The 7,849-nt window shown below is 35.8% G+C and overlaps 1 protein-coding gene across 5 annotated transcripts in view; it reads right to left on the bottom strand.

Moving 5' to 3' along the window:
* The window catches only part of LOC110467450 (rab GTPase-activating protein 1-like), a 53,553-nt gene that overhangs the window by 33,763 nt on the left and 11,941 nt on the right, over positions 1-7,849 (bottom strand). The window lies entirely within an intron of this gene.

Genomic DNA, 7,849 nt, shown 5'->3' with positions numbered 1-7,849 from the left:
CCCCCCCCCACTCTCCAATTTCTGGATCTGTGCCTGATGACATCCACATAAACACTGAGGATACTGAGCTGGAACATGTACATAGTTGGTCTGAACACATTGTGTACATTCTTACCAGAACTTGGTCAGTGACGACAAAACAGAGAATTTTATCCATACAATAGGCTGAATGACGCTAGGTTATATTTAGTAACTTACTTACCGGTACACATGTATGATATTACGGTACCTAATAGTATATCCCGGAGACTGTAGATAATAAAGTGTTGTCAAGTCTGTCAAACCTCGTACTACTAATCAAATCTCACCAACATACATTTCACTCTATAGTTGTACACTCGGTCTTCCTGTAGTATAGGTTTATCTGTCATGCCCTCACTGATAACAACCTGCTGTAACTTGGCCATGTATTTTTGTATCAGGTGACCAGCCTTTTGTTTCCTGTATACATGTTAAAGGAAGTTTAGTGTCTTATCAGCCGCAGGTGCTGGCTCAGATAACATTAGAATACTGGGCGAAGCCTGACTATTACTTTCCAGATCAAGTTGCTTACATTTCCTGCTTTTCCATCACTGACTTGATGACCCTAGACTTACATTTGATGTCCTCGAAAATTTATAAAGATGGCCTTGAAATTCATATTTTTTGTTTTTCCAATAATCAAATGACAGCATCAACAGTAATCTAGCTACAGACTGTCTAAACAACAGTCACCAATACCCATAGACTGGCTAAACAACAGTCACCAATACCCATAGACTGACTTAAAAACAGTCACCAATACCTGTAGACTGACTAAACAACAGTCACCAATACCCATTGACTGACTAAACAACAGTCACCAATACCCATAGACTGGCTAAACAACAGTCACCAATACCCATAGACTGACTTAAAAACAGTCACCAATACCTGTAGACTGACTAAACAACAGTCACCAATACCCATTGACTGACTAAACAACAGTCACCAATACCCATTGACTGACTAAACAACAGTCACCAATACCCATTGACTGACTAAAGAACAGTCACCAATACCCATAGATTGACTGAACAGCATTCACTTATCCCCATAGACTGACTAAACAACAGTCACCAATCCCCATAGACTGGCTAAACAACAGTCACCAATACCCATAGACTGACTTAAAAACAGTCACCAATGCCTGTAGACTGACTAAACAACAGTCACCAATACCCATTGACTGACTAAACAAGAGTCACCAATACCCATAGACTGACTAAACAACAGTCACCAATACCCATTGACTGACTAAACAACAGTCACCAATACCCATAGATTGACTGAACAGCATTCACTAATACCCCATAGACTGACTAAACAAGTCACCAATACCCATAGATTGACTGAACAGCATTCACTAATACCCCATAGACTGACTAAACAAGTCACCAATACCCATAGAGTGACTGAACAGCATTCACTTATACCCATAGACTGACTAAACAACAGTCACCAATACCCATTGACGGACTAAACAACAGTCACCAATACCCATAGATTGACTGAACAGCATTCACTTATACCCATAGACTGACTAAACAACAGTAGCCAATACCCGTAAACTGACTTAACCAGTTACAAATACCCATAGATTGACTGAACAGCATTCACTAATACCCCATAGAATGACAAAGTAACAGTCAACAATACCCCATAGACTGACTAAACAACAGTCACCAATACCCATAGACTGACTAAACAACAGTCACTAATACTCATAGCCCAACTAAACAACAGTCACTAATACTCATAGACTGACTCAACAACAGTCACCAATACCCATAGACTGACTAAACAACAGTCACTAATACTCATAGACCGACTAAACAACAGTCACTAATACTCATAGACTGACTAAACAACAGTCACCAATACCCATAGACTGACTAAACAACAGTCACCAATACCCATAGACTGACTAATCAAGAGTCACCAATACCCATAGACTGACTAAACAACAGTCACCAATACCCATAGACTGACTTAAAAACAGTCACCAATACCTGTAGACTGACTAAACAACAGTCACCAATACTCATAGACTGACTAAACAACAGTCACCAATACCCGTAAACTGACTAAACCAGTTACAAATACCCATAGATTGACTAAACAGCATTCATCAATACCCCATAGACTGACTAAACAACAGTCACCAATACCCGTTGACTGACTAAACAAGAGTCACCAATACCCATAGACTGACTAAACAAGTCACCAATACCAATAGACTGACTAAACAAGAGTCACCAATACCCATAGAATGAATTTACAACAGTCACCAATACCCATAGACTGACTAAACCAGTTACAAATACCCATAGACTGACTAACCAACAGTCACCAATACCCGTAAACTGACTAAACCAGTTACAAATACCCATAGATTGACTAAACAGCATTCATCAATACCCCATAGACTGACAAAGTAACAGTCACCAATACCCATAGACTAACTAAACAATAGTCACCAATACCCATAGATTGACTAAACAACATTCACCAATACCTCATAGACTGACAAAGTAACAGTCACAAATACCAATAGACTGACTAAATAAGTTACCAATACCAATTAATAGACTGAATAAGTCACAAATACCCATAGACTGACTATAAAGGTCACAAATACCCATAGACTGACTAAACAACTACAGCCACAATCTCACCATTACATGTAGACATAATTTCCTGTACAGTGGCTACATGATGTTAGGATCACTTATACCTACACCTGTACACTGACTAAATGACTTTGTCTGAGTAGGTGATACTCAGGAAACTTTCTCCAACATATGAAAACATGGCAATTATAAGTGTCCTCATTTTGAAATAAATATTTTAAAAAAATGGATTAATTGTGACATACTGACATGCAATTACCCTCGTATATTACATACATATGCCTCACGAAGTCAAATACATATGCAACACACAGTATAGACAATGGCAACATCTTAACAATCAGATTCACCATACCCTTCTGACGAACCCGTCATCTCCTACCAGTAACACACAAACATATAGCTGATAACCTATATACACTTACCCTGAAACAAGTAACATGTGTACAGGTTGTTGTCTGTCATATCTGAGAGTTCACTAATTATGATCAACAGAAACAAGGTGTACAATGTATGTACCGGTATCCTCCCTTCCTCAGTAGGAACTACTACGATGAGTTAACTAGATAGGAGTAGGTATACACGTAGCTATACAGGTGGCTCAGTCATCTACGTATGTTACTGCAGTAACAACATCACCACACCTCGTCACTAGACATCTAATTAATACCTCTCCAAACATAAAACAATCATAACAACCCAGCTGTCTGCTGATCACATGAAGTGGTTGGATCACACACAGACAACATGTACATGACACTATAGCTATATAGAGGTACATGAAATAACTTTTCACAACTAAACCCTTCCACTACTTCAAGTTTCAATTTGATATATACTATATTCACACTTTTTGCTTTTGGGGTTTATTGCAACCAATATTTATTTCTTATCAATCCCATTTTCTGTTTGTTGCATCACATTCCATGGTTGCACACATTAACTGGCCTGTTATACCAGGGTCTATTACCTACGTATTGGTATATATATATGTCCATGTTACAGTGAAATACTGACCTACTTCCTGTTATACACAGTGAGGACTTCTCCCATACAGGGTGATGTCAACGTAACAACTCTGTCTCCATCTGACAATATTAATACCATCAATAATGTCGCCAGCCATCTCCCTACTTAACGATTGATTAATTACGGGGATAAATGAATGACAGCATTAATATTACACTCAGCTGCTAATCTGTTAAGCTAATCAATTGTCCAAGTTTATAAAGAATGTTTCCATGTGTTGTACACCTTAATCTCCCAGCGTGCCTTTCCTCTGACTGACATTTTAATAACAGTAACTTAAAGGAGAGTTTGTCATCAGCTAGGAAGAGATATTTATGATTCATGTAGGGCTTTTTATGACTGGCTGTAATGCGATACATAATAAATAACATTTTTGAATACAATTTCTTGGAATCAAATTATCAATTATTATATACATGTAAATAGCAAAATGTTGATTATTTTGTCTATAAAATCTTTGGAGACATCTATTCAACACATAATATTCCTCAATTTGTTCTCTTCCATCAAACTAGCATTGAACACTTCTTTCAGTTGGTATTCATAGGCAATATGAATGCCAACAGGAAAAAAGGCAAATTAGATGAAGTCAGCTAGTGCTTCATGCAGGATTTGTCTTTGTCCAGTTGGCATTCATAATGGTTATGAATGCTAATTACTGGAAGCAGTTCAATACTTTTATTTACCATTTTTTCGAATCAATTAATTTCGTGGAAAATTCAATTACCCTTATAATTATTCAGCATTTACTTCAAATAATGTATTTATCGTATATGCTGGTTCAATGAAATTAGAACAGCCATGCAGTTGTCCAGAGGAGTCGTCTGTGGTAATTACAACTAACAATTATGATGTCATAATAATGATAATGTCTACAATTGGTTCATGCATGGCATTCATAGCCTACATGAATGCCATCTGAAAGTGGTAGGATTATATAGTGGCAATACCATATGATGGTAAATTTCTCTCTCATATTTTTTTTTATCAAATGAAAGATATGAATATGAGAAATGTGTTATCTCAAAAGTTTTATTCTTTAGTTATCTCACATGTACATACAGTGTATAACACAGTGTATCATTCACTGACAAATATCTTAATCCTACCTTCTTTTTTACAAGGTACAAATAATTGATTTATAGATTTTTTTATTTTTTTTTATAAATCTGTAAATGCCAATCAGCAATCTTTTTTGAAGACTTCTCTTTGTGTTCACTTTTAACAGTACATTTTGTAACTTCAAACATGATTTAATAGCATATATATGTATCACTTGATTCAAAGTAATGAGACGAATATTTGCAAGATTCACATTGGAATTGCCTTGAATGTCAACGCAAACACATGCACTACAAAATAAAAATGATTTACATAATACTTTGATAATTTTTAAATAATTTGCAAGGGGTTGCTCAATCCATCCTCAATACAATTCATCATTATGACAACACCACAGTGTAGTGCAGGCCATTTTTGCAGCGTATTGTTGCGAGATAACGCTGAGTTTGCATATGAAAATCAATTGATTAAAACTACTTTTGGAAACTTGGCTAATCAATGAATGATACAAAAGGTTATGTATCTCATGTCTGTATCCAGCTGTTCACAAGTGATTGTCAATTAGGCAAGGATTACAATGATTTGACCAGTAAGCCTGTGTTGTATGGCTTAATACGAGTCAAAACAATATCCATATTTATACAACAATGTTGTCATGAAATAACATTTAGATGTTCAGTAATTTGATGCAGACAAGCATATAACAATGGTTTGAAATACGACCCGATGTTGAGACAAAACAATTACAGCAGTCCCAGTTTAGCCTTTGGTTTTTCTACTTAAGACTGCAGATATTTTGTTTCACTTTAAACCACAAAGATGTTTAACTTGTAGACTATTAATTTCATTCTTCGGATGACAGAACCGAAGATATCATCTAAATTCATATTTCTTTATTTAGTATTTAATGAAATTACATTTAGCTCCGGTCCATTTTAAACTAAATGAAAAGTATCATTTTTACTGGAATACATAACATTGATGAGTTATACCGTGTGTTTCTGTTTCAAATTCACTGATAGTGATGGTGCATGTTGAGCGATCTTGTATTTCATTATCATTGATCAGCACATTATGCAAACATGTACTGTGATCGATTTTTCTGTTTTTCATCAACAACTAAATGTTGAAATAATCACACGAAGATGACTTCATTCTTGATGATTTTTCATGTGTTTTAAGTCTACAAAAAAAGCGATGGAAGACTCTGTAATTTGATATAGGGTTTGGTTGTGATTCAATTAGATTGTGTGTAATTATATATAACTACCGTGTAATATAAGTACATAGCACCAGTACTGCTGTAAAATTAAACTGGAACCAAATTGAATTCCAGAAACAAAAGCCATGAATCAAACAAACCTTGAACACCAAACCATGATAAATCAACAATTGGATTTATAAACCATGACACCATGGCCACAGATAATAGGAGTTGACAAACTGTCAGGGCATGGTCACCCACTTTATAAAGTTTTGCAAGTTATGGCCATGACATTTGAACTTTAACCCTTGGTAACAGTGGACACCTTATGTTAACATGTTAACTATCGATATGCTTAGCAGGCAAGATGTTGGTAGAGAATATGATAGCTTTACTTTTTGCACTGGGGGTTCGGGGGTCAACTATCCTTGGCCCGTATTCATGAAACCGTTCTCGTGCTCAAGCATGGATTCCGTGCTCACACCAACTTTCTTGTTACTAACTTAAATCATGTTAAACGATCAAAAAGTCAAATGTTAATATTGTAAACAGTATTCTGCTGTAAGTCTCTTCAATGTGCTTCCAACCGATTGACAAAATGTTTTTGTTTTTTTTATTAATTAAAAGCAGAAACAAGAAATTTGGCTTGAGCACAAAATCCATGCTTGAGCATGAGAACGGTTTCATGAATACGGGCCCAAATATTTGGTTGTTTTGTAGGGTCAATTCATTTGATCACATATGTGTCTGTTACAATATTCAACTAGTGTAGCATATTTGAGTTTGTAGCAATTCTATTTGTATTCGGCATCTGTCAAAAGGTAAATTGCGACTGATACAGAAGATCTTACAGCTTCTTATCTTGTACATGTTGGTAAATAAGGCTAACCCACTGAGAACACATTCACTTCTCTAGATTTGGTTATCAATTTAATTCTTATTCTTTTTGTTTCCATTCCATTACAATTGTATTTATCAATTCCATTCCTTTAATTTTGGGACCTGTTACTATATATAGACACCAGTACCACATGTTTTACATTGTCTATATGCATTATCATTACTTTTGAAGATGACCCCCATCATGGTTTCTGTTAATTATTTATTAGGTTTTGTTAAAAACATTAACTTTTCTGACAAATAGCTGTGCAATTATAGTAAGCAGAATCCACTGATCTATGATCACTGATCATGACATAAATAAATAGATTTCAATTTCAAAAGATGCGATTTAGATAGGAAATGGAGCAGGCTGAAAAATGACAAAGTGCAATCCTAGACCTAAAGTTTTCAGTTTCTCCAGCAGGGAAGTATAAAACACTATGGACGATATAATACAATCAAGGCAATTTTATTCTGGACCAAGAGAGCTGGAGCATCCAGAATAGAGGTCCACATATATAGCTCAAACTTGTTCAGGGGTCTCAAGAGTTCACATTCTCCATAATTTCACATAAGGAGTATATCACATACATGCAATTCTGAAGAATTTTATATTCCGTCTTTGCGTATTGCAGAGTTATCTTCTCTTGGGAACAGGTATTGTTTGTTCCGTCATTGATTTGTGCGAGAAAATTACTCCGTTTTCTCAAAAATTTATGACGTTACTCTCAAAAACAAGTGACGTAACAATCAATCCCTGTTCCCAAGAGAAGATAACTCTGCAATACGCAAAGACGGAATAAAACATCAACCTTTGCCTGCTACCACACAAATCATGGCCAACTATTTAAACCTGCAAAAATACATACAAACATGTGTATGACCGAGATCTTTATCATTTTTAGCTTCTGGCCTCAAAGTATGATCTGACCCCCACCCAACACTTCCATTATAGTACCTTTTGGTTTGTTTGGTCAATGATTAGGTTGCACTGTATTAGACTCACTGACCTAGACTCTCT

This window comes from Mizuhopecten yessoensis, unplaced genomic scaffold (assembly GCF_002113885.1).
Source record: "Mizuhopecten yessoensis strain PY_sf001 unplaced genomic scaffold, ASM211388v2 scaffold11173, whole genome shotgun sequence".
NCBI classification, from domain to species: Eukaryota; Metazoa; Mollusca; class Bivalvia; order Pectinida; family Pectinidae; genus Mizuhopecten; species Mizuhopecten yessoensis.
Note: the sequence above shows the minus strand (reverse complement) of the source record. Positions and strands in the feature narration are given on the sequence as shown.